Below are 26,404 nucleotides of genomic sequence, written 5' to 3'. Positions count from 1 at the left end.
ACATCCAAACACTGGCACTGCAGTCTGGTTGCTTTGCAACTGGAGTTGAGCGAGGAGGCTCCTCCCACCTGTTCTTGGCTGCTGCAGCTGTCTTTCAGTAAGAAAAGGAAGCCCAGGCAACCAGGCCCCCCACGCCCCACCCACAGCCACTGAGACTGCAGAGATGGAGCTCTCCTGAATGTCTGAATTCAGATGAGAGAGTGAGGTGGGGAGCAGAACCACGGGTTCCATGTTACATTTGAAGGTGGCCTTTCTGTCTCTGCCTCTGGGCCAAACTAGACTTGACATGGGAGCTCCATGTTCAGAGCTCCCAACATCTCCCCCCCCCCTTTATTAAAATGCTACATCCCCCAACAGTCCAGATCAGGAGGTCATAAGAACATAAGAACAGCCCTGCTGGATCAGGCCCAAGGCCCATCTAGTCCAGACTCCTGCTTCACACAGTGCCCCACCAGATGCCGCTGGGAGCCACAGGCAGGAGTTGAGGGCATGCCCTCTCTCCTGCCATTACTCCCCTGCAACTGGTACTCAGAGGCATCCTGCCTTTGAGGCTGGAGGTGGCCCACAGCCCTCCGACTAGTAGCCGTTGATAGACCTCTCCTCCATGAAGTTATCCAAACCCTTCTTAAAGCCATCCAGGATGTTGGCTGTCACCACATCTTGTGGCAAAGAATTCTACAAGTTGATTATGCATTGTGTGAAACACACAAGGACTTCCATTTGTTGGTCCTAAATTTCCTGGTAAACAATTTCATGGGATGATCCCTGGTTCTAGTGTTATGTAAGAGGGAGAATAATTTCTCTCTATCCACTTTCTCCACACCATGCATGATTTTATAGACCTCTCTCATGTCTCCCTGCAGTCATCCTTTTTCTAAACTAAATAGTCCCAGGTGTTGTAGCCTTGCCTCATAAGAAAGGTGCTCTAGGCCCCTGATCATCTTGGTTGCCCTCTTCTGCACCTTTTCAACTCTTCCCCCTGCCCATGCTGACTTGCTGCTGGAAAATATTCCCTGAATTTGCAATATGACCCCCTTGAGGGGCTGGTTATCAGGATGAAAACAGTGCGGGGAGGATTTTAACCCCTCTTCCTCCCACACTGTGGTCTTCATCCACATCTAGGGCCCCGCAACTGCCTTTGGTTAAAGCAAAGTGAGGGATCTGGGAAATCCATTCAAACTAGGCAGAGGCACCTTTTGAAGTGGTGGTTCTTCAGGGGAAGAGCAACTGCCCCTACACAATCCCAGCACAGCATCCCTTCCATGGCTGTTGTTGGTGACCCTCTTGTGTTTCTTTTTTCAAATGTGAGCCCTTTGGGGACAGGGAACCATCCTCTTCCTATTATTCTTTTTTCTTTGTAAACTTCCCTGTTGAAAAGCTGCATATAAATAATTAATAAGAGTGGCTGACATGATGAGGAAAACTACTCAAAGTAATTTCAATGGGACTACTTTGAGTAATTTTCCTCATCACGTCAGCCAATATAATCCTAAGTGAAGGATTCACCCACACATTGAATTAGTATTTCGTTTGGACCTGAGCATGCTGCAAAAATGTCCGTCCATCTGAAGCCCAAGGGTTGGGGTGGGACAGGCAACCCAACCAGCATCTGACTTGATAGAACACAAGACCCACCTGTACTGCAAATAACATAGCTGAGCAATGCCAGGTTCACACTGCTAGCGAATCACCTAGTATGACTTCTGCTTAAATATTACATCTGTTTTCATCCTGGGAAAAAGCTAGCCACCAAAATTGCATGGTTTTTTCTAAATGTGTCTGACATTAGAGATAGCGAGAAATGGCGGTGGGGGGGGGTGTCCATGTATAAACTACTGGTGGCTTTAAAGCTATCTTACCTGGTTCCCATTAATCGGGATGTAAATACAGTTACAAAGCTCTGTGTCCATTCACTCATTATGGCTGTGCTTAATTGAATGGATCCCCAAGGAAGATAACGATAATTGGACTGCACTTCATAAAAATTATTAAAGGGAGCTGGTTTTGCGACAGACTGATTTAAGCTCCTTGCTTGCGCAAGGGTGAAAAATGCCAAAGATGGAACAAAAAGCCGTCCGTCCCATTGAGCTAATGGGGAGAAATGATAGGGCTTTTTCTTCTCTCCCCAAGAATTTAAATATACAAAGATTCAAAAGTACATTGGAACTGAAAGGCTAAAGTTTAAAGGAGAGGTTAATATCAAATGCTTGCACTGAAATATGTAAAGGGCATGGGAGAGGTAAGAGGCTTGTTAAGGAATGTTTGAAGATTACAGGGGAAATGTTAGGGAATGACTGAAGCATGCAGTATATGGATTAGCAAGGAAAATATATAACCAGGAGAGAGTATGAGGGGAGGACAGATATGAAAATGAAAAAGCAGAGGGACTCGTATTAGGAGGATAGGGATTTTTGAGAACTGTTGCAGACATAGGAAAATGTTGTTTTGCTACCTTGGTTGCCTCATCTCCCTGAGCAGTGGGAGCATCCTGGTGTCCCTTGGGAGTAGGGCTGCTGCAGTATGTCCCCATTTGCAGTATGGCCCACATTCTCACATAACGTGGAACCACAGTTGAAGGGGCCAGAGGTTCCACGGGCGTTACATGTAAATGCGAGCAATTGGAGTTTTGCACAGCAATTAACCCAAGGTTTTAGATTTGGAACTCCATTCTGAACCCTCAGGTTGTAGTGAGTTTTGTTGCCGCAACCTGAGGTTGGAGGCAGCCTGCAGTATGTCCGAATGTGGAACTGCAGGCTGTGTCCCCTTCAACTGGAGTTGAGGGAGGAAGCTCCTCCCTCAATTCTGACCATGATTGGCTGTCCAGACTGTCCTTCAATCAAGAGGAAAACCTGCAGAGCCAGGTCCCCCTCCCCTCTGCAGTCTCGCTGACTGCAGAGAGGGAGCTCTCCAGTATGTACAAATTCAGATGGGAGAGTGGGGGAGCAGAACTGCGGGTTCATTGCACCCATGGTTCCACGTTGCATGTGAATGCGGCCACTGTGTCTTTGTAACGTTTGTACCAGTTGAGTATTGGCTAACTGTTGGAAATAGCTGCACATTCCTAAAGCCAGCAGCAGCTTACGTCAGAGACCCAAACTCTGCATCCAAAGATGCCTCTTCTGCCAGTTACCTCTGCTAACTGGGCAAAGGGGCACCTTGGAAAGTGGTGCTTCTCTATATCTTAAGCAGGGGGAGAGCAACTGTCCATCCCCAACCCCAGCACAGCATTCTTCCAGTGGCTGTTGCTCATGTTTCTGTTTAGATTGAGAGTGATTTAGGGACAGGGAACCATCTTCTCCTTGTTATTCTTTTTCTGCATAAACCACGTTGAGTACTTTTTTGTTGAAGAGCGGCATAGAAAAAATAGTAATACTGACAGTAACAACAACAACAACAATGCATTTTCTAGTCTCCCTTGGCTAAATACTGCCTTGAGCTTCCTTCACTTACTCACACATGGGAGGGGGAATGGGAATAAGGCAATCTTGCACCTTCCCATGAGCCTCTGCCATGAGGAACATAGGAAGCTGCCATATACTGAGTCAGACCATAGGTCCATCTAGCTCAGTATTGTCTACAAAGACTGGCAGCAGCTTCTCCAAGGTTGAAGGCAGGAATCTCTCGCTGACCTGTCTTGGATAAGCCAGGGAGGGAACTTGGAACCTAGATGCTGTTCCCAGAGCAGCTCCATCCCCTGAGCGGAATATCTTACAGTGCTCACACATCAAGTCTCCCATTCATATGCAACCAGGGCAGACCCTGCTTAGCTAAGGGGATGAGTCATGCTTGCTACCACAAGACCAGCTCTCCCAGGCAGGGGTAACATGAACTGCAGCTCCCCAGTTGCAGCTGCCTTTGACAATGATAGCAGCTATTAACAGTGCCATTCAGGAACAGCCTCTGACATCCACCAAATGACCCACCCTTAAAAATTTTTATTTATTTATTATTTATCGTATTTCTATATCACTTGATATAGACACCTCCAGGCAGTGTACAAGTTAAAACATAATATAAAAACAATATAAAACAGTGGAAAATTCATAAAAACAAGTCTCGGTAAGTAAAAACATATTAACATTTAAATTTCAGTTGAAATCCTGGGAAAACAGGGACGTTTAGTAGGTTCTTCCTACAAGCAAACAGAGAAGGACATGCACTTATTTCAGTGAGGAGTTCTATACTAGCCCCTTGCAGACGTTCAATAGACAGAATGAATGTCTGTGGGGGAGCTCCATTGTGGCAACAGGATCACCTACATGCGTTTGTCAAAATGTCGGACAAGAGCCTACGGCAGTACGGTTGTGTTGTGTGGGGAACTCTGCCTGCAGTTGGGAACTCTGCCTTTGAAGGGAAGCAAAGCTCTCTACCTCTTGCATGGCAAAGTTCCAAAACAAACATGTGCACATGTTGTGTCTGTCAGAGGCTCCTGAGGCAGGCCATTGGCCCATCTAGACCAGTACTTGTTTATTATATTTCTGTCCCACCCATCCTTTCAAGCAGTGGCGGCTGGGTAGGGCAGTGCAGGAAGGCGGCGAGAGGTTCTTATGGATAACTTCATGGAGGAGGGGTCTATCAACAGCTACTAGTTGGAGGGCTATAGGCCACTTCCAGCCTCAAAGGCAGGATGCCTCTGAGTGAGTACCAGTTGCAGGGGAGTAAGAGCAGGAGAGAGGGCATGCCCTCAACTCCTGCCTGTAGGCTTCCAGCGCCATCTGGTGGGCCACTGTGTGAAACAGGATGCTGGACTAGATGGGCCTTGGGCCTGATCCAGCAGGGCTGTTCTTAAGTACTTTTAACACTTCACCACCAACACCAACACCCTGCACTGCCCTCACCATCCACCACTGCTTTCAAGGAGTTCTGAGGGGCATACATGACCTCTCCATTTTATCCTACAAAGTAGGTTAAGCTGAGAGATATTGACTAGCCCAAGGTCACCCAGTGAGTATCCTGTTTGAATAGGAATTTGAGCCTAGTTTTTCTTAATCCTATTCCAAGACAGTATTACCCTGTCTGTGTGCTGTGTGCAAACCTATCTGTGTGCTGAAGGTGTGTGGCACACAAAGCAAAAGAATGAGCATCCCATGGCCATCTACACACGTGCACAGAGGTGGCAATGCCTAGCCTTGCGTGCTGTGAAAATGAGTCGCTTTAGCTCACTGTAAGACAGTCATCAGCACATTACTTGCAGAATAAATGATTATCTGAACTGCTACCCTAATTAAAGGGTAGATGAAACACCAAATGGGTTTTGCCATCACTTTATCACATCTGAGAGGCGGAGAGTGCCTGATGGGTTTGAGGAACACTACCACTGCCCAAGTCCCAAGGCTGATATCTTGGAAGCATCATTGAGGGTTGTTGCTTCCCCACCTCCACCCCCCTTTTTTTCTTTCCTTTTTCTTTTTTCTTTTTTTGCATAGAGCTACACTGATCTCTCTTGCAGCAGGATATCTTTCTCAGCAACCTCGCAAAGCTTCATCCAGTCTACAGCAAAGGCAATCTAGCCCTCTGGAGAGCTTGAACTAAATATTTTATATAAGAGGACTTTGAGCACATCAAGGGGGAAAAAAGCAGGTTGGGGGGTGAAAAAGAAAGAGAAGGAAGAGAAATGGGCCGCCTTATTCCGCATACTGCTGGCAAGCCTATGAATGTTGAGACATCTCATATGTCACTGGGGCTTATTTGAGATAAGTATTTCCGTTCCGTGTTGCTTGTAGTGGAAATGGTACTAACTTTTCCGAATCTTCTTTTAAAAAGCAGCCTTTACTAGTACATTCATCTCATCTTAAAAACCTAAGAGTCACAGACTCAGGAATCTCTTCATCTGGATGTTTTTTCCCCCTGTTATAATTCTTCCAAGAATTACTGGAGCTGTGCTGCACATACTGCTTTAAAAATACATGAGCCCCAACTCTGTGATTACCACTACCTCGCTCTCTGAAACTGTGGCATTCCTAGACTCTCAGTTTCTCCACCAAGTGAAAGATAAAAGAGAAAGCCTGCCAGCAGCTGAGCTAGTAGCTTATTTATTCATGAATGAAATGTTGTGGGGTGTAGAGAACATGGCCACACTGAATCTTCTATCTTCACATTCATTGGTAGATGGAACCAATATCACTATATCAAAGTGTTTGAAAATTCAAACTATATGATTAATTGTAGGAGTTTGGAGCTGGTGTAGGGGAACTAGTCAGAACTCTCTTTTTAAAAATGAAATTCTAAAAATCCAACAAGACTTCTTGGATGCCATTTCATACAAACATAGGAAGTTGCCTTATATTGAGTCAGACTATTGGTCTACCTAGCTCAGTATTTCCTATACTGACCAAGGTTTCAGGCAGGGCATTTTTCCCAGCCCTACCTGGAGATGCTGCCAGGGATTGAACCTGGGACCTTCTGCATGTGAAGCAGATGCTCTTCCACTGAGCTACAGCCCCATCCCCTTCATCTTCAGGTTTTATTGGGGCTCAGGGCTCACTGCAGTGCGGATAATTTCCATTGTGCATTTTCCTCCTCTTGCTCATGGGAATCCATTGCTAGATCATTTCATTTCATTTACAAAAGTATATCCCACCAAGTTCCATCATCTCTCCTGGAATTTCCCCATGAGAAATCAGACTGCGTTTGGAGAACCTCAGAATTGCTCGCCAAAGAAGTTACCACTTCCATCCCATGCTGCCTTTTCTGAGAATATTTCATTGTATCCGTATCCACTGATTTCAGTTGACTCATCTATTAAAGATTTCCACCACAGCAAGCAAACTCTTTCCATGCCCCAGGCAGTTTTATGCCTTCTTTGTAATGTGAAGAGAAGAGGGCAGAATATCCTGAGTGGTGACTTGAAGCCTATTCCACTGTTTTCTTCTGTTTCCTCCCTTCCACCTTTCCCCCATCAAAATGTTTGCCCCATCTTTTAGCAGAGATGCCGAAACATCTGTTGCAGAATTTGTTCTGAAAGACCTTGATTTGTGATGAGTTATACATGAGCAGCTTCCTGCAGAGCACAGGTTGTCTGTTGTCAAATGAGAACAAATGGCTATAAGGCAGACGACACCAATGTCGCAAGGCTGCCTTGAGTATTTTTTTGATTTTATCATATTCACTTTTGGTGGGGGAAATAGTTTGCCATCATGAAGGAGCAGCAGTGAGCTATCACAGAGAGTGGGGGGCAAGAATGATCATGTGTGACTTGGTCCATGCAGTAAGCACAATGATCAGTAGGGTTCAAGGGTCAGAACTCTATGGATGAGCCACTTCAGATATTCTGGAAGCTTGTGCTTCCTCTCCATACACATTCAGCTCTTGTACTAAGTGGGAACATAATCTGAACATTCCCCCTATAGCTGGAGATGTTGCGAATTGTAATTCGACAACTTCTGGGGACCCAGGTTTGAGAACCCTTGGCCTATAACTGAGCAAAGAAGCACCTTTTTAGTGGTGATTCTCTTTATTGAGCAGAGGGGAAACAACTGGCCCTATCCATTCCCAGCACAGCATCCCTCCAGTGGCTGTTGCTGATGTCTGTCTTATATTTCTTTTTTTGATTGTGCTCTCTTTGAGGACAGGGAGCCATTTTAGCCATCTATATGTATAATTCTCTAAGACATACCCATGGCTAATCCCATGCGTGGCAGCTCTCACGAGAGTTTGCGAGTGAGGGGAGGGGGACAGGAAGGCGATGGAGGTGGGCAACATAAGGCCAATGGACAGGCCAGTGGATGGCCAGGCAGGTGGGTGGGCAGGCAGGCAGGCGGAAGGGAGAGAAAATGGCGGTGGGCGGTGGGGGAGAAAGCAAAAGTGGTGGCAGCCCAGGGGAGAGAGAAAGAGGCAGCAACTGGATGAGGGAGGAAGTGGCAGGCAGCCGGGAAAAGCAGCTGAACAGTTGGCCAGCCAGAGAGAAAAAACATTGGAAGAGGGAAGAGGAGGGGGAGAATGAGAATGAGGGGCCAAGAACGAGGGAGAGCTAGAGGTGCAGATGCTCTGCGCCCAAGCCAGCTAGTTTTATTTATTTATTTACTTACTTACTTTATTTATATGTAAACCACTTTGGGAAACCTTTGTTGAAAAGTAGTATCATGACTCCTACCCAAGCCAGAGGAGGAGGTGGGAGTTCACTGGGGTTGAATCCTTGACCTAAGGGGTTCAAAGTAGGCTGCCAACGTCTGCTTTATTTTGTTGTGGGAAAACCCAATCTCCATGGCACTTTCAAGATTAGCCGCTCAACAGCGGCAAAATGCTTCTGTTCAGGCCAATCACATTCAAAATGTAAATAGCAAAGCGCCCAGCAGGGGGAGCAGTCTCGTGAAAACTAACAACCTGAAAAAACCGGCAAGTTTTACACCGGATATACAACGTTATAGCACTATATCGCAGCGATTAAATTCGAAACAAGGCATTGGGAATATGAACAGCACCCTGCTGTCAGTGTAGGGACTGCGGTGTCACAACACAGGAAGTGTGGACGCACACTTCAGAGATACGCCGTGACCCCGTTGCAGGGTCTGATCTGGAAAGCGCCTATATAAGGTTCCTGGGGTGGAGGTATAAAATGGCAAAACCCTCCCAAAAGGGGCTGAGCAGTCTTAGTCCTGTGACTAGGGCAAACTCAAATGAAAAATAGCACACTTCGACAACAAGGGTTTATTATTAGAAGTAAAGACAAAGTCTGCAATAAGAACAATGGTAAGAGGAGTTTTCATTAACTTGGGCAACACAGGTTCCAAGTAATCAACAAAGAAAAATAAATGTCCCTAACGCATCTAGCTGACTTGGTTCCAACTTTAACTGGGGAAATAGGAAGGCTGCAGCCTTCCCATTTCCCCAGCAGCTCTCAGCCTGATGGTTCCTCAGGGCCCTCCTGGTGGGACAGAATGAACCAGCCGAGCAAAGCTTTCTCTTCTCTAGTAGGTGGTTGAGTGTCTACTCAGCCCTTGGATTGGCCCTTCTGCTTTTACTCTCCTGAGCTTTTAACCTTATTAGGGAAACCCCACCCACCAAGTAATTGCTCCAAGTGAGGCCTAGTCCTCCCCTTAAGCCTTACAATCACTACAAGTGGTATATAAAAATTTGTCATATTGGTATTCATATAACATCCTCAAGTTATCTAGATCAGGGATTCTCAACATTGGGTCCCCAGATGTTATTAGACTTCTACTCCCATAATCCCCAACCAAAGGCCACTGGGGCTGGGGATTATGGGAGGTGAAGTCCAATAACATCTGAGGACCCAACGTTGAGAATGCCTGATCTAGAATAGTCTGCAGAGGTCTGCCACTTGACATCCAGTACTGGTCCCACTTGACATTATTGGATTGCCAATCGATCCCAATCAGGGCTGGCTCTCTACCACCCTCAGGGACATCCTCAAAATTAGTAGCAATATTTCTTTCTCGAATGTTATATTCAAATACTTGAATTTTGTATACCCAGAAAAATAGTGGGTGGGGGAGAGTACCCACCTGAATAAAACAGAAAAATCAAAACAAAATAGGGGAGAAGGGAAAAATGTTCTCTACCATGACTTAAACATTTTAAAGGACTAAAAATAAAAGGACGTTCGGTAGCAAAGCCCTCCTCCATGCACTGAGTGTATGTGAAGAGGGGATCATCTGTATGATCCTGGAGTAGCTTCACTGAAGGCCAAACCAGAGGAGATGCTGTAGACTAGGGTTTCTTAACCTTGGGCCCCCAGATGTTGTTGTACTATAACTCCCATCATCCTAGAACAAAAGAACAGCCCTGCTGGATCAGGCCCAAGGCCCATCTAGTCCAGCATCCTGTTTCGCACAGTGGCCCACCAGATGCCGCTCGAAGCCACAGACAGGAGTTGAGGGCGTGCCCTCTCTCCTGCCATTACTCCCCTGCCACTGGTACTCAGAGGCACTGGTCCTCAGCCACAGAGGCCATGTCTGGGGATGGTGGGAGTTGTAGTCCAACAACATCTGGCAGCCCAAGGTTAAGAAACCCTGCTGTAGACCTACAGCTGGATCTCTTGCCTAGACACGGAGCTAATTGGGCGGTGGCCTGGATCCAGCCCCACCCGGCGGCCCCTCTGCTGATGTCCATTGCACCCCAAACGAACCCACCCCTGTCCGAGCCACCGTGAGTGCTGAGCGCTTGCCAGTCTTTTTCAGGCAGCGTTTGCCTGAAAAGCATTGCTGCCTAAAAGCATTTATTCCCCTTTCTCTTCCTCTTTCAGGCAGCAAGTGCTGCCTGAAATGAAAGGGAAGGGCTCGCTCAGGCTCTTTGGATCTCAAGGCTACGCCCCCTTTGCAGGGATGACCCCCCGGGGGGGGGCTTCTTCGGCGGCTTCTGCCATTGGTGGCCTGGGTTCTTTGAACCCTTTCGCACTATGGTGGCTACACTCCTGCTCTTGTCCCTAAATTGCTAAAAGAAAATGCAGCCATGGGGGGGTGGGAAATTGGATTGGGGCCCTCATGGTGAGGGAGAGGGGTTAACCCTTTACCTGTCCCCTTAAGCTGCCATCTACCCCATTAAGGAAGACCAGGGCCATGTAGAGTGGGGTGAGTTCCTAGCTGAAGCCAGCATAAAACTCCACATCTGCTGGTTTACAACTCAGCCACTTTGCCACAACTCTGCTCTTGCTCTCAGTTAATGTAGTGGACTTGCGTTTCCAGCCTGTGAGGGTTTCTTTCTTGTTAAAGGAGTTTCTTTCCTCTGCCACTGTCAAGTAGCTGACCTGCGAGCCGGTTTGTTGCCCGTCTGTGGTGCTCCTTTCCTGGAGATTTGTGAAGTTCTGCATTCATTGTATGTAATGAACTGAAACCTCCACAAATGGCATTTATTGCCATGGCATTATTCCTGCCAGCTTTTAACTCCGCAGGCCTCTGCAATAAAAATATAAATACAAAGATTGTACATGTTAATATGCCTGAATATCATTACTAGACTAATCAAATTGTTGAAATGATTCTACTCGGAAATTATCCCCATTTCCGCAGCAACATTTCCTGTCAAAGGAAACAGCTGATTAGCGCTAAGCTGAATTTAGCCAGTAGTAGATTTAACTGTTGGTATGAAGCTGTCATTACTACAAGGCTTGTAGGAATAATCTTGCCTCATTGCATCCCTCTAACATGCCGTTTGCTTTTGCCATTATGTGCAAGCATGACCTTTAACAGCAAGGCATCACAATGAGAGAAGTGCCTCTCATTAGCAAAATGGGGTTTCTTTTATTAACTCAGGTTAATATGGCTGGAAATATATGATGTGCTTTCTGTTGAATTGCTTATGGTAATGCATGTGTGGGAAGAGGACAGATATTAGGAGGAATTTCCCAAGAGATGTCCAGCAGGGGAACACTCTCCTTTAGTGGGCTCTCCTTTGCTGGCGGTTCTCAAACAGAGGCTGAATGGCCATCCCAAAGTGGGTACTTAGATGTTGTTGGACTACAACTCCCATCATCCCCAGCCACATGGCTGAGAATGATGGGAGCCTCCAATCCAGGACCATAGGAGCCTAAAAGCTGGGGTGGGGTGCCAAAAATTATAGAGGGACAGGTTTTACCACTTTAGTTGCTCTGTATTACATTACAATATAGCAGTATAAAAATTACTACCTGAACCAGGCACAGCTGTCCCCTGCATTCTCCCCCGCCACTGTCACTGTCTGCTTCTGCCTCTGCTTCCCCGCCCGCCACTCTCCGCTACTGTTCCACCCCACCTATGCTTCTCCCGCACACCTGCCCACCCTCCCGCCACCGCCGGCTGCTTCTCCCGCCCACCATTGCTCCCTCTGCTTTCTGGCCAGCTGGACACCAGCTTCTTGCTCCTCCTGCCCACCCCTGCTGCTTTCTGCCTGGCCAGCCTCCAGTTTCTTCTCCTGCCCACCCCTGCCACTTTCTGGCCAGCTGGCCGGCCACCAGCATCTCGTTCTTCCTGCCCGTCCCTGCCATTTTTTGGCCGGCCGGCCACCGGCTTCTTCTCCTACCCGCCCCTGCCACTTTCTGGCCAGCCGACCAGTCGCCAGCTCCTTGTTCTCCCTACCTGCCTGCTGCTTTCTGGCCAGCCAGCTGCCAGCTTCTTCTGCCCACCCACCACTTTCCAGCTGACTGGCCGGCCACCAGCTTCTTCTCCCTGGCAGCTGTCCAGCCACTGTTTTCTTTGGCCGTCCAGAAGCAGCCGCCATTTTCTTTTCCTTGGCCATCCCCATCACTATCAGCAGCTGCTCCTGAACTCTCATGAGAGCTGCCACGCACGAGATTAGCAACGGGTACGTCTCAGATGAATATATATAAAGATTTGTTTATAAAAACTTTAGGGGCCAGAGAAAAGTTTAGAGGGGACCAGGCCTGCCCCAGGACACACACACTCCTGGCTACAGGTCATCTGCCCCAAGGACCTTTACAATGCTGAAATGCTGCAACAGAAGAAGCTAACAATGCAAGCCAGTCCTGCAGTATGGTCATCATCAGCCACCTTTCTGATGGACGAGGCTCCGAGATGGGGACATCCTCAGAAGTCATACAGCCTTCTCCACACGTCACAACCCCCATGTGCTTGCTACTTGCAAGGGGCCTGTTGGGCAGCAGCCCCGCCTCCGGGTGTGCTGTGCCCAGCCAGCCTTGCATTTCTCTGCAGCTGCTGAATGAGATTTGGTCATTGTCCTACAGTGTGTTAAGAACAATTCTGCTTTTGGGCTTTCAAATATTCAACGTAAATGAATATTTCGTGCAGTAGGTGAAGTAGGGACTTATAAACTTGTCTCACCCATGTATAATTCTGATGGTAGAGTGAAGAGGCCTCCACACGCCCTGGGGGCCCCCCAAATCCACTTTAGTCTGTCCCGGTGGGTGTGGTTGGCACGCCACTGGCCTGCACTGTACTGGGCAGCCGAGCATGACTGTGACCTGCACCAGGCGCCGAGCATGGCTTCTGCTTTAGAGACAGAGGGGGGGATGGGGAGAGAAATAAGTGGGATGGGAATCTGTTAAGTTGCGTGTTGAAATGTTTCTGCTAATGCCTATTTGCATAAATATAGCTGTTCTATATTCTTACATGCTTGTGAGTTCAGTTGCTGATTGTGCCCTCAAGAAGCCATGTGTTAAAAATACTGCATGTGTCACAGCGTGTGTGTGCGTGCGTGCGTGCGTGCAGAGGGATGCTGCTTACCTTGCAGTGTGGGCAGGTTGGGGGGTGGGCGGGCTCCAAAGGCCTTTAGGTCCAGGCTCCAAAATTACCTAGGTGCACCTCTGGCAGAATGGCTAGATGAAAAAGAGAACTTTTAAGAGATGCACAGAGGAGGGCATTTCAACAGGTGCAGTCCCCCTCACCCCCCCCCCCCCCGCATGCCAAGCTGCACCTGTTGAAATTTCCTCTTCTGTGCATCTTTTAAAAGGTACAAGAACCCTGTCCTCTTTTCCATCTGGCCACCCTAGGTGGAGGTGGGTGGCTTTGGGCAGTTGTCCTTGATATGAGAAGGATATGTTTCAAACGTGTCCTTATCATCACCTGTGAACTATGGTGATGGAGATTTCTGGGCCCAGCAACTCAACTAATTTCCACCTGGCTCTGTCTACTCACTCCCTGGAGTGCCAAACACTCCCCCCTCACCACCACCACCAAAGAAAGAGACTCTGACAAGCCCTCTATTCACACTGGGCAAGAAAAAGTAGACCCATTTACACGTTATGCTGAGTGCTTGTACAATGAGTGTAGACAGATTCTGAGCTGTACACCAGTACAGTCATTCACATGTTTATGATGAACATAGGGACAGAAGTACATCTCCTGTCTGTACCATGCATCTGAAGGTCCTGTATCCAGGTTGACTTGTAAAATGAGTGCCAGCATGGCATAGTGCTGTACTAGGACCAGGGAGACCCAAGTTCCAATCTCCATTCAGCCATGAAGCTCACTGGGTGACTCTGGGCCAGCCACTTACCTCTCAGCCTAACCTACCTTACAGGGTTGTGTTAAGGATAAACATAACTTTGGCTGAAGAACAGTATATAAATATCCATAGTATTAGTAGCGTGGGGCATCAGGATCATGGAAGCAAGATTGATTTCCATGATTTCATTGAAGCTCATGATTTTCATGAGTTCAACAAAACCTGTGGACAGAGCCTATGCACATACAATTTGTATGTACATGGACTCTCTCTCTCTCAATCTGGGTTGATACCCTGACTAATTCTGTGCTTATGCAACAACAACAACAACAACAACAAACAACTTTATTTGTTAGCTGCCCCTTAACAAATTATTCTCTGGGCAGCTAATAACAAAATATTAAAACATACAATAAAAACTTATAACACATTAAATCATAACAAAGAAGAAAAGAGAATATAAAATACAATACAAACAAAGCTCTGCTAGTGCAATAAAGCTGTGTTAGTGCAAGAAGAACACATAGTTTATAGAGATGTGCACAAATCATTTTTTTTATTTGATTTGTGCCCAAATCAAATCACCCCTGCTTTGTTTTGCGTCTGAATCTGTCCCCCCAAATCACCCCAGATTCGATTTGGATTTGATATGATTCAATTTGGATTTGGTTGATTCAGACCACTTATAAAGGTCCTAGGGGCACCAACTTTGGGTGGTGGGTAGGTCCCCATAGCTGCCACCTGCCACCCAAATTTCAAGGCAGTGGGGCACTTGGTTGGTTTTTAATGATTTTTCTTTGGTTTTTACTGATTTTGTATATTTCCACCATAGGAAATATTGGATATTCAAAGTCACCCTATCCTAACCCTAACATGGATCCTCAGCTTTTTTTTTTTAAGCTAAACTCTAGTCCTTGTAGAAGCAGAGTTATGGAGCAACATGTGTGGTCACTCCCACTTTGCAGGTGGGAGGGGGGTGTAGTTGGCACATGGCAGTTGACAGTTGCACTGTCCAAAGACTGTCAAAATGAACAGAAGATGTGAAGGTTTGTAATTCTCATAGGGATTCATTGAGGAAAAGTTATTATACACCAAAGAATCTAAATACTTGAAAAATAGTGACCACACATTTTGCTCCATAACTCCACTTCTACAAGGGCTAGAGCTTAGCTTTTTTTTTTTTTTTTTTAATGAAAGCTGGGAATCTGGGGGAATTGATAGGAGGAATCCAAATCTCAAATAGATTCAAATCGAATCTGGCATGATTCAATTTGAACCCAAATCTAGCCAATGGACCACAGGGGCGATTTGTTCTATCTCCAAATCGCCCGAATCAGCTAGATTCAGGTACAAATCAATTTGTACACGAATCGATTTGCACATCCCTAGTAGTTTGTTTGTTTGTTTGTTTGTTTCATTTATAAACCACCCCATTCTGAGGCTCTGGGCGGTGTACAACTCGTTTAAATAACATAAAAACAGACACCATTTAAAACATACTCCTTAAAAGAGTGGGGCCTGGCCCCACTAACCTTGCAGAACAACTTTCAATCCTCTTGGAAACGGGCAGTCTAGAGCAAAGTGGTGCATCTGGGCTTCTCCCAGTCCCTTCTGCTTGCTATGGGCTGGGTCAAGGCGAAAACAGCCATCAAACAGAAGATTTTGAACACGGAATGCCAGGCAGATTTAAGTAAGGCGCCAGGCTTTCTGGCCCCGGATAGTCATCGATTTATTGTCTCCCCCTCTGCATATCTGGCACAACTGGAAACATCAAAACCATAGAAGGGTGTTCACCCTTGTCTGGTGTCATGCCCTTCCCTCCGCCGTTCTGGAAGGCAAATACAAGAGGATCCCACTCATGGAAAGGCTTTGTCCTTGTGGCACTGGGGAGGTGGAAACCATAGAGCATGTGCTCCTCTCATGTCCCTTTTATAAAGACAACCGTGACAAGCTCATATCTCCCCTGCTTCTCAAATACCCTGGTCACTCTAGTCAAGTCTACACCAAGATGCTGCTCTCAGATGACAATCGGACTTTCACATACGATGCTGCTAGGTTCTGCGGGGCAGCGTGCAAGATCTGTGGGGTCCTGATCACCAGTCAATATCCCTACAGCAGATTTTTAACTACTGATCATTTTACTTGATGGCATAATTTTAATTTGCTCCTCTACTTCACATGTTAGCTTCTATATGTTATCTTAACTATTTTATATTTTAAGATGCCCTACTTTTAAAGATAGTTGTATACTTACCCCTGTTTTATCTCTACTTTATTAATCTCCTTACAGCTCCTAGGTTTAGCCTGCTGTATCTTATTTTATTAAATACCCCACAGTTTTTAGAGTTATAATTATGATGATTATGATTACAATTTTAATTTTATTGGCTAATTATAGCTATGGATTCACAGCATTTTATCACATATCTGTCTGGTTTATAATAATTTTAATGAGTTTTATTTCATTGTATCTGTACTATATCCTGTGTTGGTCTTTGACCATAATAAAGATGATTGATTGATTGAAAACAGTATAAAAACAATTTTAACACAATTTAAAATCAATTGAAATACTTAAAAACAACTTTAAAACCTTGGAAGGCCAGGCCTAACAAGTAAGTCTTTAGGGTTCTCTTGAAGGCCACCAATGAGTCCAGACTACGGATATCTGCCAGGAGTGCATTCCATAGGCCAGGAGAAGTTACAGAAAAGGCCCGGTTCCAAGTTGCCACCAGAAATACTGGTGGTAACTGACCTCTCCAGATGCACCAAATTATGGGGGATTTTGGGAGCTGCGCTTCTGCCCAAAGTTCCCTGCAAAACATAAGAGTCTTGCCACAGGTTGCTTAACCACAAACATGTTTGTGCTTGAACAGTTGTCTGGATTGCAAGCTCAAGACCTGGCCCAACTAGTTCGTGCAACAGCCTTGCACGAGTACAATGTCCTTTACAAGTGCAGCATTCAGATATCGGCCCCTAATTTTTGTAGGGTGTTCTACACACTGTAGACTCTGCTGTTGCAGTCCCAGTGTGTTCAGTGTACCTTGTTCTACAATTGAACAAGCCAAGCCAAACATATGTGGTTATTGGATCCCAAAGATGGTCCCTCCAACTATTCATATTTCTGAATTTCTCTGTGTGCATTGTGTGCATTTCAAGGCCTGGATGTTGCGCTTATTTCAAGTTGTTAAAAAAAAAATCCCACCACCTTGTCTACAGCTGGTTGCTTTTTACATTATTCAATAAGTAAAATCCCAGCTGAATAAAGGAAAAAATGTTAAGTATTTGACTGGAAGGCTCACCAGGTTTTAGCATAATCTTGGCAGTTTAAATCTACTTTTCCCCCTCTGTCTCCTATGAGCTTGCATCACAGTGGAAAACAGAGTACCCTTCCAATTTCAAGTTAGAGAAAAGCACCTGCACGACTCAAAACGATTTAAAGTTTTCTTTGGCTAAATCACATATTTCTCCAACGGCCCAATTTGCCTCTCTAAAGGGATTATTGTATAAAGCTGCACCAGGTCAAGTGAAATAATTAAACACAAGCTGGCTCCACTAATTAACTTATCCACAGACCATTGTTAGTTATTAGCATTTTAAAGACAGAATTAGTCTGTTAACCCTTTGCTGTTGAGAGCGAGAAACATTCACAGAGGCCAGAGATACTTGACATTTGAAAGTGCAGCTTTGCAGATTAAAACCTTTCCCCTCCTTGACATCCTTTAGAGCTGATGGATGCATTCCGAAAAAGCACACTTTGCAGCGCTCCTAGGGTTATGCGAGTTCGGGATTTAGGATAGGTGGGGCTTGGATGTTTGAATGATAGTGCTTGTGAAAAAACTTTTTCATAAATGTAAAAATTATCACGTCAGGCATCTAGCCTTGTATTACCACTGTGTTATATTACATCTGGTCAAAGACTGTAATAGGATTTACTTACTTGCGTACTAGCATGTCAGGTACAAACCTAGACTCGAGGGGTCATTCCAAGACCCTAAACGGCTTAGGGCCAGGTTATCTGGGAGAGCACCTTCTTCAGTATGACCCCCAACATACTTTATGGTCATCAAGCAAGGTCCATATCCAGCTGCTGCCAGCTTGCCTGGCGGTGACATGGGGTTGATCAGGTCTTCTTTGTAGCTGTTCCTGGGCTTTGGAATGCACCCACTATGGATATTAGAGGTTAAGAGTTTTATCATTCTTGGAGCCCTAAAAACATATTTTATTAGCCTGGCCTAGTGAGTACTGAAATGATATTAAACTGGTTTTAATTTTGTTTTAATGAGTTATTCATTTTGGTTTTATCTGTTTTTATATTTGTGAACCACCTAGAGCAATCTGATATAAAAATCTAATAAATAAATAAAGAGGCACCTTTCAGAGTAGTGGTTCCCTTTATATTTAACAGGGGAGAGCAACTGTCCCTATCCAGCCTCAGCACAGCATCCCTCCAGGAGCTGTTTCTGATTAATACATTGTGTATTTTTTTAGATTGTGATTCCTTTGGGGATAGAGAACAATCTTTTTTTTAAATTTTAAGTAAAGTACTTTCCAACAGACCTTTTCTGTTGAAAAGATAACAACAACAACAACACCAGAGGGGCCACAGAAATCACCATTAGCCAATGACAAAAAGCAACTTTACTGGGAACGGTCTATATTCTGCGATGATATCTATAACAACAACAATAACAATATTGATAATAAAATTAAGCCATCCCAAGTCCTTGGGAAGGACTCGATGTCTGGATAAAACAAACCAGTCAATAACACCTGTCTGGCTGTGTAAATAAGAAATAATAACAACAACAACCCCCAGTAAGGCACTACCTTGGCATGGTTGTGGGGCTTGCGTGCTCTGAGGAAGGTGAGAGCTATGCCAGAGGTCCAACCATACTGGACAGGTCTCACCAGAGGAGCCAGATGAAGAGTGCCTCTCCCATCAACAATATGGTGAGATGTAACTTTAATAAATCTATACCGGATCGGTTGTCGCCCGAGTCAACAAGGACCGCGCCAGGTGCTATAGTCCCTGGACATCTGGTGGCAAGTGGGCAACAGGACTCAGGATCTTCAGTTGAGCAACCAGGGCTGGAAACTGTAAGGTTACTGGAAGAAACGTCGCTTAACCGGAAAAAATAGACGAAAAATGCCAACAAGGAAATAATGATCTGCTATTACAAGTCTAGTCCAACTAGAAGAGGTTATTTAAAAAGAATGTACCAAATTAGGAAAGAGAAGCATCCAGATACAGAAATAACAGAACAAAGGCTAGTAGACCAGAGAAGATTCATAATAAGAAATAAAATATTCACAGGAGTTGAGCTGGAAGAACTGCAAAGAGCAACATAGGCTCAAGATATGGAAGAAGAATTACCACCAACTGAAGAAGTTGCTCAGGCGCAGGTGGAGGAGGTGTCAGCAATAGAGGATGCCACTGTTGCTGAACTGTTTCAAAATCAAAACCAGGCAACCTCCCCTTTGCCTTCACCTCAAAAACCCAAATGCCGTTTAACAGAAAAGCAACAAGAACTAAAGCAAAAAATAACTGAGCACATGAACCAAACAACCACCAGGGTTCGACTTCCTGCTCTAAAAACAGTTGCCAAAAAACAACTTGCTCAGGCATTAAAAGATGTCAATGCGGCACCTGCAGAAATAACAACCAATAATTTGCAAGAAACAAACCAACTAATGTACAGTGCAGCAACAATAACAACACAAGAGCTCGGATATAAGATCAGTGGACCTGTCAAAAAACAAAGCAGTACATCACCTAAATGGAAGATTAGATTAGAAAATAAAATCTCCAGGCTTAGATCAGATGCTAGTAAATTGAAAGATAGAAAAGACAAGAAGCTGAAGAATGAAAACACCAGACAGTATCTGATCCAAAAATACCACCTAGATTCAAGGAAAATTAGAGAAGTCCTGGAAATAATAAAGCAGCAAATAACAGCAGTGTCAAAGAAGATTAGCATATACAAAGCCAGAATTACACAACACAGGCAGAATCTCCAATTCCAGTCGAATCAGAGACGTTTCTACCAAAGCATAGAAGGAGAAACTGCAAGAAATGTAGAAACACCAAATAAAGAAGAAACAGTGCAATTCTGGGAGAAATTATGGGACAATCCAATAGATTATAATAAAAAAGCAGTCTGGGTGAATGAGGTCAAAAAATGTAACCAACAAATGCAAGATCTAATAATAACACCAGAATTAATAAGTGAAAGAGCAAAGAAAATTAAAAATTGGACTGCACCAGGCGACGATGAACTGCATGGCTTTTGGCTCAAACACCTAACAAGCCTTCATAAACAACTATCAAAACAGTTCAATCACATTTTGCAAGGAGGTGATATTGAACAATGGCTAAGAACTGGGAAAACTCATCTCATCATGAAAGATCCAGCAAAAGGTGCAGTTCCAAGTAATTATAGACCGATAACCTGCCTGCCAACCATGTTCAAATTACTAACTGGAATAAAAGCAGATGAAGTGATGCAACACTTATTAACTAACAAACAGCTTCCAGTTGAACAGCAAGGAAATTGCCAGAACACCAGAGGCACAAAAGACCAGCTGCTGATTGACAAAATGATTTTAGAAAATTGCAAGAGAAGAAAAACAAAGCTAAGTGTTGCATGGATTGACTACAAGAAATCATTCGACTCATTGCCTCACACATGGATACTAAAATGTTTAGAAACAACTGGTGTCAGCAAAAACATTCAGATATTTATTTTTAAAAGCAATGAGCATGTGGAGTACACAGTTAACAATCAATGGCGAGACACTTGGACAGGTTAGCATTAGAAGAGGTATTTTCCAAGGGGACTCACTATCCCCTCTGTTGTTTGTAATCACCATGACCCCACTTTCACAAATACTAAACAAAACAGGCCTCGGATACCAAACATCTAAAACATCAAGTAAAATCAACCATCTGCTGTACATGGACGATCTGAAGTTCTATGGAAAGGCCCAGTCAGAAATCGAATCACTGCTAAACACTGTCTGTATATTCAGTAGCAATATAGCAATGGAGTTTGGACTAGACAAGCGTGCTGCATTAATAATGAATAAGGAAAAATAAGAAAAACAGAACTGCCCAATGGAAGCAACATCAAGAACCTGGAAGAGAAAGAACATTACAAATACCTGGGCATTCTCCAGGCTGATAACATCGCACACACTGATGTTAAAAGAAAAATTGGAAGTGAATACATCAGGAGAGTTAGAGAAATCCTAAAGTCCCAACTCAATGGCGGGAACACCAAACAAGCCATAAACACCTGGGCTATACCTGTTATCTGATACACTGCAGGAATAATAGACTGGACCCAGGCAGAGCTAGAGACGCTAGATCGTAAGACCAGGAAAATCATGACCATCAATCATGCTCTGCACCCCCGCAGTGATGTCGATAGGCTATACCTCTCTCGCAGCTCAGGTGGAAGAGGAATGCTGCAAGTCCATCAAACAGTAGAGGCGGAGAAAAGAGGCCTTGAAGAATATATCAAGGAAGAAGATGCACTTCAAATGGTCAATAATGCGAAACTATTCAACACCAATGAAACAATGAAGGCCTACAAGAAAGAACAAGTCAAGAACCGAGCAGAAAAATAAGCCACTGCATGTTCAATATTTGCACAATATAACTGGAAAATCAGACATCACCAAGACCTGGCAATGGCTTAAGAATGGCAACTTGAAGAAAGAAACAGAGGGTTTAATACTGGCTGCACAAGAACAGGCACTAAGAACAAATGCAATAAGAGCAAAAGTAGAAAAATCAACCCCAAACAGCAAGTGCCACCTTTGTAAAGAAGCAGATGAAACAGTGGACCACCTAATCAGCTGTTGTAAAAAGATTGCACAGACTAACTACAAACAAAGGCATGACAAGGTAGCAGGGATGATACACTGGAACATCTGCAAAAAATACAAGCTACCTATAGCCAAAAATTGCTCAGACCGTGAAACTGAAAAAGTTGTAGAAAATGAAGATGTAAAAATATTATGGGACTTCCGACTAGAAACAGACAAACATCTGCCACACAAAACACCAGATATAACTATAGTCGAGAAGAAAGAAAAACAAGTTAAAATAATCAACATAGCAATACCAGGGGATAGCAGAATAGAAGAAAAAGAAATAGAAAAAAATCACAAAATACAAAGATCTACAAATTGAAATTGAAAGGCTGTGGCAGAAGAAGACCAAAGTAATCCCAGTGGTAATTGGCACCCTAGGTGCAATTCCAAAACAACTTGAAGAGCACCTCAACACCATAGGAGCCACAGAAATCACCATCAGCCAATGACATAAAGCAACTTTACTGGGAACAGCCTATATTCTGCGATGATATCTATTATAACAGCAACAACCTTGATAATGAAATTCAGCCATCCCAGGTCCTTGGGAAGTACTTGATGTCTGGATAAAACAAACCAGTCAATAACACCTGTCTGACTGTGTAAACAAGATAATAATAATAATAATAATAATAATAATAATAATAATAATAATAATAATAATACAGGTGGGCCCCATTATTCACGGGGTTTCCTTTCTGGCCTATAAATGCAAATACGGAGACCGTGAATAAAGAAACCTTGAGTCAATGAGAATTGGGGGGGTTAGGTTCCTTGAGCTTAAACAAGGTCCAAAAAAGCAGAAGGCAGAGGATTAAAGCATAGCTCCTTGGTTGTTCTGCTCTCCAGAAAGTCAAATCCTCCAAATATTTTGAGATTTTTTTCAAAAATTCTTGGAATTTTTTTAAAGAACCATGAAATGGCTCCATGCTGCAAAATGGTGGCCAGAAATGACACCAGAAGTCATTTCTGGCCACCCAGGAACCACGGGTAGGTGAATTTTATCTATTTTTTAAACCATGGATAAAGGAACTGGGTCACTGTGACCCAACCACAGATACATGAAACCACAGGTGCCGGGACTGTGTGTAACAAGGGCCAGCTGTACTATAGCTGTTCCACAGGCATGAAATTTTTGGCATAGGGAAGCATGCATGAAACCTTCCCTTCTGTATTCTACAATAATGGTTGCCATGCAGAACAAAGATAGGAACACAGGAAGCTGCCCGCATAAATTGACAGCGGCTTCTCCAAGGTTACAGGCAGGAGTCTCTCCGAGCCCTATCTGGAGATGCCAGGGAGGGAACTTGGAACCTTCTGCACGCAAGCATGCAGGTGCTCTTCCTAGAGTGGCCCCATCCCCTAAGGGGAATATCTTACAGTGTTCACATGTAGTCTCCCATTCAAATGCAAAACAGGGTGGACCCTGCTTAGCAAAGGGGACAATTCATGTAACCTAACAGAACTTCCCAACTAACTGCACTAGTGCGATAGGGAAGTGGCAATATTTGATGGCCTCCCCTTCCCCAAGGAGCCTTCTGTGCCACCTGGAAAGATGTCTCTGAGGGTTTTCAGGCCTTGGGGACACATTTTCAGATGGTACAGAGGTAATCCTGGGGAAGTGGAGGATGTCAAAAATTGGCATTTCCCTACTGCACCAATTGAGTTAGGTGGGAAGTTCTTCTATATTGCAGCACTGGTACTTCTTTGTCTGAATGTCAGCAGTTAAAATCCCGAGAACGATTTTATCACTTTCTCCCCCATCAAGTATACATTGACCCTTACATAGACAGAATTCAATTATGCCACCTAAGGAATTCTCTGGTTATAAGAGCTCAGCACTACAAATTCGGATTGGATGTGAGCTGGCCATAAAAATGGGATGGTCTGCTTTTTTGTCTCTATTTAAAACTGGATGTGCATTAATAAGTAGATTAGGCTCTTCATAGAGATGCTCTTTGAAGCATGGAGGTCAACATTATCACTTGCTAACGTCTGCACATCAAGCAACTGTTAATGGCATAGCTACAGAGGCAAGTTGAAAAGTTGGCAACCCTGATTTGAATGAGATTCCCACCAGTCATCCACAAATCTATGTGTTCAGGAGCAAGAAGTGGGGCAGTCTCCAGTTATTTCTAGTCCACACACACCAGCAGCATCCAGATGAAGTGAGAAGAGGCATTTTGTACTCTTTTTCAGAATTGCACATCTCTGAAGAATTAGAATTTCTCAGAGTCTCGATACTAGCAAAGCTGCTAAATTTGGTATCAAAGCCAGAAAGCAACATTGTGTCATTCAGAAGATATGCTCAAAATTCAGTACCTGGAGTGCAGATGGTGAGAAAGCAGGTGTTGTACCTATAGAGCGATACTGCAGAAGGGTGTGCATTTTATGATGGATGTCAGCAAACCTGAGAGAATTTAAAAGAGTTACACACAAACTGATAAAAGCAGTAGATTCTGATTGCAGGAACACAAGCATACCATGCTAAATATTTCCTGCTGAGGTTGTTCAAGAGGGCACAGTCCTCAGGAAGAGGTCGTGTTTAGTTTCATATGAGGAAATCCCAGAGATCTTTGCTGGTATCTTCCTGAGCAAAATGATTTTCTCTGTGGTAAGCAGAGGCAACCCAGAGGGAGAAGTTGGTTATCTTCTGCTATGGTAACATCATAAGCTAAAGCTATTACAACTATGATAAGTCCACGGATTCTCAAACTTGGGTCAACAGATGTTGTTGGTCTACAACTCCCATTATCTCCAGTAAAGCCATGGTGGCTGGGGCTGATGGGAGTGGTAGTCCAACAACATCTGGGGACCCAAGGTTGGGAAATTCTCCTGGACTAGTTCACGAACAGGGGGACTGATTCCCCTTTAAAAAGGTATCCACTCGGCTCAGCTGCTGCAGTCTCATTTTGATTCCTGTGAGGCTATAAAGGCCATACTGCCTGCAGCCTGAGCATTCATAGATCCGGGCAGCTAGAGCACTTGGCACGCCTCACATGGTACCTTGGGGAGATTTCTGAAGGCCGGGCTTTGTTTCCCCAGCCTCTAGATGGCCTCTCCACTCACTGCAGCCTGGCTCATGGGGGTGTACGAGCAGCGGAGCCAACTATACAGACTGGGGGGCATGGTAGGTGTGATCCTGCCCCCCCTGCCCTCCTCAGCCGCACACAACAGCAGTTGTGTGAATGACCTTATTGTAGACAATACTGAGCTAGATGGACTTAGGATCATGCTGGTATGATGCAGCTTCCTATGTTCTGAACAGAAAATATGGCCATAATCTGTGTGTAAGTAGTTTTGCATTTAGTATGGGTTTCAGGCAGGAGACTTTTCCAACTCTATGTGGAGATGGCAGGGATTGAACCTGGGACCACCTTCTGCAAGCACTGTCTGAGCACACAATGAGATTGTTCACACAATTGAAAACTGGATAGGACAAGTGTCCTACCCAAGTTTGCGAACTGTGTGCACTCCCAACTTTTGACTGTGTCAGCAAACATCTAGGTGGGAGGGGGCTGACTGTGTGTGAGGCAGGAGCGGGTTAGTACAGCATTTCCTCCTACCTTGATCAAATATGGGATTTGAAAGCTGGGTAGGACAGCACTGTCCTACCCAGCTCCAGCCTCACACACAATCACTCCCCACTCCCCCTGCTTAGTTGTTTGCTCACACACAAATGAACAGTGGGATCACACACAGCTCCCAAATCTGATTGTGTGGACAGTAACAGTATCTGTAAGGCATATCTATCTATCTATCTATCTATCTATCTATCTATCTATCTATCTATCTATCTATCTAATGTGTAGACTGCACCAAGCTTCCATCTCTGGGTGGTTCACAACAACATAAAACAGATTAATACAAAAATGAAAACCTAAAAACAATTTAAAGCCACAATCAAGTTAAAAAGATTGAGTAAAAAAATAAGTCTAAGGACTTATTACAAGTTGTCAGAGATGAGGAGGCTCTTATTTCAGTAGGGAGTACAAGGGTTTCGGGCAGCAACAGAGAAGGACCGTCCCTTCATAGCCAGCAAATGAGCTGGTGGCAACTGCAGACAAACCTCTCCGGATGATCTAAATGGGTGATGAGGCTCATGGAGAAGAAGATGTTCTCTTAAATACCCAGGGCCAAAGCTATTTAGGGTATTATAGGTGATAACAAGCACCTTGTATTTTACCCAGAAACCTATTGGTAGCCAGTGTAGTTCTCTCAGTACAAGAGAAATATAGTCCTGGAGACCAATCTGGCTGCTATATTCTGTACCAACTGCAGTTTCCAGACTACATACAAAGGCAACCCCACAGAGAGCCTTGATAACACCTTGCACCAAATCTCCTGATGATCTCTCCGACTGATTTCATGTAGATATTAAAAAGCATTGGGGATAGTATGTAGCCCTGGGGGATGCCATATAAAAGTTCATGTTTTGAAGAGCAACAGCCTCCAAGAAACGCCATCAAAAATCTGCCCGAGAGGTAGGAGTGAAACCACTGCAAAGCAGTGCCTCCCACCCCCAGCCTCCTCCGACGCTCCAGAAGGATACTAACCACCGAGAGATCCAAAAGGACGAACAGAGTCACACTTCCTCTGTCAGTTCCTAATTGGAGGTCATCCATCAGGCCTACCAAGGCAGTCTCCACCCCACAGCCCACCCAAA

The 26,404-nt window shown here is 44.6% G+C and overlaps 1 protein-coding gene and 1 non-coding gene across 8 annotated transcripts in view; one reads left to right on the top strand and one right to left on the bottom strand.

Annotated features, from left to right (window-relative positions):
• Positions 1-26,404, top strand: part of CDH4 (cadherin 4) — an 803,867-nt gene that overhangs the window by 612,250 nt on the left and 165,213 nt on the right. The window lies entirely within an intron of this gene.
• On the bottom strand, positions 6,372-6,443 carry TRNAV-CAC (transfer RNA valine (anticodon CAC)). The gene has a single exon. It is a non-coding gene; the product is annotated as a tRNA-Val (tRNA).

Source organism: Hemicordylus capensis, chromosome 4, assembly GCF_027244095.1.
Source record: "Hemicordylus capensis ecotype Gifberg chromosome 4, rHemCap1.1.pri, whole genome shotgun sequence".
NCBI lineage: Eukaryota > Metazoa > Chordata > Lepidosauria > Squamata > Cordylidae > Hemicordylus > Hemicordylus capensis.
This window is presented reverse-complemented; position numbering and strand designations above follow the sequence as displayed.